Source organism: Euphorbia lathyris, chromosome 9 (assembly GCF_963576675.1).
Source record: "Euphorbia lathyris chromosome 9, ddEupLath1.1, whole genome shotgun sequence".
Classification (NCBI taxonomy): Eukaryota; Viridiplantae; Streptophyta; class Magnoliopsida; order Malpighiales; family Euphorbiaceae; genus Euphorbia; species Euphorbia lathyris.
Window position 1 is genome coordinate 77,755,048 of NC_088918.1, and position 8,852 is coordinate 77,763,899.

Genomic DNA, 8,852 nt, shown 5'->3' on the forward strand with positions numbered 1-8,852 from the left:
ATTTTCGGTTTTATATGAACTCAATTTTTGGCTTTCTCAATTGTGCTGTTGTTTTATTTTTATTAAACAATTGTTGTTATAGTTTCATCTTTCAGAGATGAAATTCCATTTCTGTCGTTATCCAGATTCCATACCTCTCGCTACCTTATCCATGTTTTCTTTTTTATTTATTTATTTTTCAAAATGACTAAAATAAATATTTTATATATTTGCATTCTTTTTTAGTATATGTTCCTAGGTGTTATCGTTTTGATTGTTAACTCTAGCTAAAATTTAGATTTTCGGCTTTTTATGAACTCAATTTTTAGTTTTAATTGAAGTTAGATTAATTTTTCTAATTCGGAACATGTTGAAATCCACTCATTTTTTTAGTTTGAGTTTAGCTAATTGATATGGATTGTATTTTTTATTTTTATACATTTTGGTACAAATAGATATAAAGTTTCACACGATAGTTGTTCATTAAAGTTTGAGACATATTAAATAAAATATTAAAGAGATATTGAAATATTATACTTACAATGAAGTTTATTTCAATATAAATTATGTTTTATTATTATTATTATTATTATCATCATTAAGAAGTTATTTTTTCCAATTTTCTAGACAAGGAGATTGTAAGCGTCTAATACGCTTGATAAGATGTTTATTCTTGAAGAATGTGGATTATGCTAGATATGAATTCAAAATAAAGGTAAATAAAAATAAATTTTGATGCTCAAAATCCTAAAAATATACATTAATTATGGATATTGAGATAATTATTTTTGCAACATTGGCTTATATAATTTTTAACTATTATAGTATGTTCATACAAAATTGTTAGTATTTCAAGAGTTTTTAACAGATGAAAATGAAATATGATCATAGGACAAATTATTGAAAAATATTAATTAAGAAAATATTATTATTTGAATCTCTTCACATTCTCCAATGTTGAGCAGGTAAAAGCTATGGTTACTTTGTATTTTACAAAGTAATTCTTGCTTTGTGTATTTTCACCATTGGATGAATTTTATACTCTATCATCCAATGGTGAAAATAAACAAGTAAGGTTTAGTTTGTCAAAAACAAAGTAACCATAGAAGGCACCATGTTGAGCATAATGATTCTAATTAATATAATTAATTTCACATATTAATTATAAAACGTTTTTTTTTGTACTGAGTGGTTACAATTGCGATTTAATTCTATTTAACTAAAATTAATTTATTGGCTTAATACTTCATTAAGAAAAAATAAAATGTTTAATCAATGGGCAAAAAATATTTTCACTCTCCTCTTTATACGCTTATGTCTCGAGATTCTCTCTTATTTTCAAAAAAAAAACCCGAGTGGAAGATGATTCTCTCCTAATTATCTTTTTCGTCCCTTCATTTTTTTTCAATTCTTTTGTTTGTTTTTCTTACTTACAAAATTCAAGAATATATAATTATTAGAAAATATTAATGAAGTCAAATAAGTGATATCTGCGAGTATGGCTGATATTCTATATACTGAATGTCTTGATGCGATATTACGAGATGAAAATAGGAGAAATCATAATTCAATTAGAAATATTGGGTTATTGTAGCAGAATGAATAATTGAATTCGAATACTTAGTGATCATGAAATCTCATCAACCAAAATAATTATCATCAAGATTTATGACTAATTCTTACGAATTTTATTTTTTTTATATGTAACATATTGAATTGATAAAGTTTCTTGAAATGCAACATTAGAAAAGTAGTGATTGTAATAGTTTATAGAATAATATATTGACGTTGCTTCCATTTTAACATAGATTGTAATTCTTTTGTATCGTAGATATAATATTTAATTTTAATTGTAGTTTAATTCAATTTTTGTTTAACCTATATTGTAATTCTTTGATGATCCGCGAAGCCAAAACGGACCGAATCATGAACACGGGCCCAATCTACACTTAGACCCATGGGCCAAGATCAAACAGGCTCCGAATAAAGGAAGCGGGTGAAGCGAATAACCGCCCCGACATCCTAAACGGAGCATTAAAACTCCCACTCAAAACAAACGAGACCACGTTTGTTGCCACGTAAGGGATGTGGCCTAGAAGGAGTAACCGCCCTCGGCGGTTACTTCAGAACACTTATAAAAAGCCATAAGGCCAGAGGGGGAGGTACGTTCACATTTTCCCCCGCAATACTATTATCAATTTACCAACCCTCCTACAAAAACTGACTTGATCGTCGAAGAGTTTTCCCGGAGATCCTGTCTCCGGTTCTGTTTTGCAGGTAACTACGGTGGAGATCATCTAATCGGATCCAGCAAGTTATCACTGGTGCGGTGAACGTGGACCTTTTTTTACCAACATTTGGTTAAAGGTACACAAAGAACATGTCAGAACCATCAAGAACGACCGGCGTTACAACCAGATCGACTAGTTTGAACTCAAGGGGTCCTCGGATTACGAATTCGCAGCCTGCGAGTACACAACCTGTGGTGCCTACCTCGACGAACCCTTCGGGACAATTGAGTCCATTATTGGAAGTCCAAGTGCAAACTGAGACGGAGATGTCCAATAGTGATTTCGTCCAAATGGCAGGACAAGTCTTGGCTTCAAATATGAGCCAAGCGGCAGGGGATCGAATGATTAGTTTGTTAACCGCCATCGCTGATCACAATACCGCCGTGGCGGCTGCTCCTCAACAACCTGTTGTCGCCTCCACACAACCATCGACTACTGCCACCATATCTGCGCTTTCGCAGCCATCTCGAGAGCCAAATCAGATATGACAGAGTAGTCGCATGAACCCACACAGCCACCCAGGCAACTACTCGTACCACGATCCTAGTATGACGATCCATCCGACCTGGCAAACATCCCAACCGACGTCGGGAATGCCAGGAATCCTTCCGCTACGACAAACGGAGCCCTTTGTTCACGGATATTCAAAGTTGATGACGTCTGAGGCGAATACATCTGGGCAGGAGCACACTTGGAACTTTGATCCTATAACTGGACGGCGGCTAGAGCCACGACGGGAACAAATTTCAACACCGATTGGCGGGTGGATTCCACCTAGAGTTCACCAGCAGCGGATGGAAGAGGATCGGCGAATACCCCATATTAAATTAGAAGATCAACTACGGAGTATGATGGAGCGAATGGGGTACACACCTAGGGCGAGAACAGAGGTGCAGAACGATTCGCCCTTCGCTCCATCGTTGCGGGAATTTATTCCAGATCACAGGATAAAAGCGCCGGTGATACCTAAATACTATGGGGACCCAAATTCTGATCCTGAAGCACATGTCAGGAACTATAGAGAATTAATGGATGTTGCAGGAGCGAGTGAAAGCATAATTTGCAGATTATTCTCGACCACTTTGGGCGGAGCAGCATCTGATTGGTTTCGGTCTTTACCTACTGAATCCTTTCACAGCTAGAATCAATACAGTCGTGATTTCTGTGCAAAGTTCGTGGGCTGTAAAGCAGCGGATGTGACGGATAGGCAGCTTAAGGAGATCAAACAGAGAAATTATAATTCCCTAAGGGAATTTGTTGTTGCATTTAATGATATTCTGGTGCGGTTGCAGAACCCGGATATAGTGAGCATTCGCAATATCATGGCGGATGGAACCACGGATTGGAGCATGCGGGAGGAAATCATCCGGAACAAGCCGCGCACCGTGGCTGAACTCATGAAGATAGCAAAAGAATTCATGGAAGTGGACGACGTTAACAGGGAGCATAGAGCTCAAACCCGGCGAGAAAGGGAGGTAGCTAGATCCACTTCAGATGGTCGACGACATCAAAACCAAACACATTACAAGGATAATTTTGTTCGAAAGGGCAATCGTTCCTTTCAAGGGGGGGATACCAAACACCATTGAACACGACTCGTCATGAGGTGTTACTTTGGATTGAGAAAAGCCCCCTGAAAAAGGATGTGCAGTTTCCTGAGGCCAAGGGACGAACCAATTTGGGGAGATATCCTAACAAATATTGCAGGTTCCACAGATTGAATGGTCATGACACAAACGATTGCTATGAATTGAAGAAGGAGATTGAAAATCTGATCGAGAGGGGCAAACTGAGTCAATTCGTAAGAAAACAGACGAGTGACGAGAAAACAACGCTCCCACATGAGGTGGATGCAAGGCCAGAAAAGAAGCAGAAAAAAGGGGTGATAAACGTGATAGCAGGCGGGATCTATGAGCCTCCAACAAAAAGGGCTCACCGTGAACAGCGTAAAAGCAACACACATAGGGGGGATGCCCTCAATTACTCATTTGCGCGAATCACGGAGCCGCATGTGGATGCTTTGGTGATTACAATGGCCGTAGAAGGATGGGACGTTAAGCGGGTCCTTATTGACACAGGCAGTTCTTGTAATGTTGTTACTCGGACTGCATTCAACAAGCTGGGAATTAATGACGAACGAGTGGAACATACGTTCATGGATGTAACTGGTTTTGGAGGTCAATCATCTCAAACAAGTGGACAGGTGGTGCTGGAGGCAGAAATGGGTGATAAGAATCTAAAATGGCGAGGTGATCTAGAATTCGCCATTGTTGATCTCCCATTGGCCTACAACATAATCATGGGGCGTCCGTTCCTATCGGAAACGGAATCACTCATCTCAATGAAGCATTTGACGTTACATTTGCCAACACACCAAGGGCGAGTCATAGTGGAAGGTGATCAACTTGTATCTCAACAAGCCTATACATTGTCACTTGAACCAAGACCAGATGAGGAGGATAAAGTTGATGAGAAGTTGCCGGCGGAAGCGTTGGGAGAAACGGAACTATTCGCTATCTCAAATGACAAGAACGTACGAATAGCGGCAGGACTCCCAGAAGAAACGAAGAAAGCTATTACCGAGGTGTTGATCCAATGCGAGTCGGCATTCGCAGCTCCAAATGAAGTGCTGAAAGGAATAAGTCCAGACATAGCAACCCATCGTTTGAATGTGGACAAAGGTGCAACCCCAGTACGACAAAAAAAGAGAGGACACGCTCCAGAGAGGCAGAAGGCGATTGAAAAAGCTATGGCGGATTTGCTAAAATCAGATGCAATTCGAGAAGTCACATATCCGGAGTGGCTAGCCAATGTGGTGCTAGTCAAAAAGCCAAATGGAACGTACCGAATGTGCGTCGACTTCAAAGATCTGAATAAAGCTTGTCCGAAGGATATGTATCCGCTACCTAACATTGATATATTGGTAGATGGGACTGCAGGATTTGAAGCTTTATCGGTCACCGACGTGAAATCCAGTTACCACCAGATACCCATGGAGAAGGCGGATGAAATCAAGACATCATTCATAACTCATCAGGCAACTTATTGCTTCAAGGTGATGCCCTTTGGACTGAAAAACGCGGGAGCAACATATCAGCGGATGATGAACAAGATATTTTCAAACAAGTCAGGTGAGAACTTCTCGATCTACGTAGATGATATGATCATTAAAAGCAAGAAGATGCAAGACCACCCGTAGGATATTAAAGAAATCCTGGAAGTGCTGATCAAATATGGCCTCAAATTGAACCCAGAAAAATGCACGTTTGGAGCAAGAGCAGGAAAATTCCTGGGTTTCATTGTTAGCGGCAAGGGAGTTGAGGCGAATCCGGAGAAAGTTAAAGCAGTGATGGAGATGAAAACACCGAGGAACGTAAGAGAAGTACAGAGACTGAATGGGCGGTTGGTGGCATTACGGCGATTCATATCATGCTCAGCTAGAAGATGTCTACCTTTCTACAATGCCATCAAAAAATCTAAGTCCTTTGAATGGACGCCGGATTGTCAAGAGGCATTTGAGGGTATAAAACGATTACTATGTTATCCGCCCTTAATGAGCAGGCCGGAGGATGGAGAAGATTTATTTCTTTATGTATCCGTCACCAGTATGACGATATGCACTGTGATGGTGCGAGAAGAAGAAGGGCAACAATATCCAGTGTACTATGTAAGCAAAGTCTTGAAGGATGCAGAACTCCGGTATTCGAAGTTAGACAAAATGGCCCTCGCGGTGATAACCACGGCAGCTAGGTTAAAACCATACTTTCAGGCGCATACTATCATTGTGAGAACTGGTATTCCAATGCGAAAGGTACTGCAGAAACCTGACGCATCCGGCCGATTGATGGAATGGTCAATTCGCTTGGGAGAATTCGATATTCGCTACGAAGGAAGACCAGCACTAAAAAGTCAAGTACTCGCCGATTTCGTGAATGAGTTCACGTGGGATGATGACGAATGTCCAAAAACACAAAAAGAAGAGTGGAGCATGTTCACAGATGGGGCATTATCCACAGATGGAGCTGGACTAGGAGTCGTCATCAAAGGCCCGGAGGTTATCCGCCTGTACTATGCGGCAAAGTTAACTTTCGAAACTACCAATAACGCCGCAGAGTATGAAGCAATGATATGCGGATTGAAGTTGCTTAATGAACTTACGCCAGAAAGAGTGGTAATCTACAGCGATTCTAAACTCATGATAAATCAGATCACAAAAAATTATCTGGTGAAACAAGAGGATCTAGTAAAATACCATCAAGTGGTCGGCAAGTTGACGCAGGAGCTAACACACAAGGGAGTCGTTTGGGAAATGGTGCATGTCCCGCGGGGCCAAAACACAAAGGCTGACGAATTGGCAAAAGCAGCGGCGAGTAGAGAACCATGGAGTCAAAAAGCATGCGATTTGGAGATAAGATCGGCGCCAGCGTTCGAAGTCGACCAGATTATGGTCATCGAAGAGCTGGTAGATGATGAAGATTGGCGGATGCCCATCCGCCAATATCTGGAACAGGGAGATTTGCCGGTTAATAAAAGCTTAGCCAGAAAGCTAATTGGGCAGTCAGCGAGATACTCAATTCGAGATGGAACTTTGTATCGGAAATCGTATACATGTCCATGGTTGAAATGCATTAGCCGCAATGAAAGAGACTACGTGCTGCGAGAACTACATGAAGGAATTTGTGGCGCACATGAAGCCTCGGCGGCGTTGGCAAGAAAGGTTAAGTTGATGGGATATTACTGGCCCAAGGTGGTGGATGATTCCCAGAAGATGGTTGCGGAATGTCACAGCTGTCAAATCCATACGAATGAAAAGCATGTTCCCGGAGCCGAACAAATCACTATAATGACGGCATGGCCATTCGCGACATGGGGAATCGATATAGTGGGTCCATTCCCAGAAACGACAAAGAAAAGGAAGTACTTGATAGTAGCAGTTGACCACTTCAGCAAATGGGTAGAAGCAGAGGCAGTAACCGCTCAAACACCTGAGCGAATGATCGAGTTCTTACGAGAGAACATTATCATGCGATTTGGAATCCCACAAAAGCTTATAACCGACAATGGCACCCAGTTCAACTGTGTCAAATTCAAAACATACTGTGAAAGCATGGGAATCAAGAATCATTTTTCTTCTGTAAATCATCCTCAATCGAATGGTATGACAGAGGTTACCAACAGGGCCATGATTCAGGGAATCAAGAAGCGGCTAGGTGATAAAAAACAGGTTGGGCGGATGAGATACCCCATATGCTATGGGCATACAGAACTTCTGTTAAAGCAGCAACGGGCGAAACACCTTTCTCGCTGGTTTATGGAGCCGAAGCGGTCCTGCCTGTTGAAATCAAGTCGCCTACAGATCGAATAATTTATTATTGCGACACGCAAAATCCTATCAATATTAGGGATGCATTGGATTCTATTGAAGAACGAAGGGAAAAAGCTTACATGCAAATGGCAGTGTACCGCAATAGAATCAAGAAATATCATGACAGAAGGGTGCGAAAAGTGATAATCAACGAGAACGACTTGGTCTTGAAAAAAGCGGATAAAATACAATCCAGAGACGGCAAAGGCAAATTAGGCGTCAACTGGATCGGACCATACAAAGTATCCAAGAAGCTAGGACCATCAACTTTTGAAATAGAAGAAATGATCGGCAAAAAGCTCCCGCGCACCTGGAATCTAGAGAATCTACGCCTATATAAACAGGCCGAGTAGTTCAAGGAAATGACGAGTACTCTTTTTCCTTTTATGAGTTTTTCCCACTGGGTTTTCTGATAAAAGGTTTTAATGAGGCTTTGATCCCACGCAGATTATGTATCCATGTAATAAGAAGCCTTTTTTCTTTATCAATAACGGTATTCAATTATTACATTTATTCAATGTACTACGTCCGAATGCGGATCCTTTTCAACATGATCACAAAAACACATAAATGTGTTGCCTATTAAAGAAAGGCGGATGCATGATTACGCATCACTCACAACACCTTATGGTTAATCTTAAAAACACATAAATGTGTTGCCTATTAAAGAAAGGCGGATGCATGATTACACATCACTCGCAAAACCTTATGATTAACCTTATGATTATTTTCGAAAGAAAAATCATAAGATAAGGCATAAAATTAAGCGAATAAACGAGTACTCAAAAAATTGCAAAAAGGGTCTGGCCACCCTAGCGAAAACGAAACTAACTACGAAGAATTACAAGGATGAAGTCGGCAAAAGACAAGGGTAACATATGAAAACAAAGGGCAACAAGGAATAAAGCGACAATCGCACATGTAGGTAAAGCGGCAAGTAAAAGAAAATTAATATATACGGGCAGTTTGTTACATACAACAGTTCAAAATATAAATCAAACTACGCTACAACTTCCTCTCCTTCACCCATATTGCCCTCCTCGCCTTCAGCGGCTCCCTCATCTCCTCCAGTGGGCGGATTTGCTTCAAGCGAATCCTCAACCCTCGAATCAGTAACCGCTTCAGAAAGAGGTACCTCTCGCTCAGACTGAGAAACGCCTTGTGGGGCCTCTTCTTCCGCGTTCTGATTAGGGATCTCGCAGCTAATTGGAGAGTCC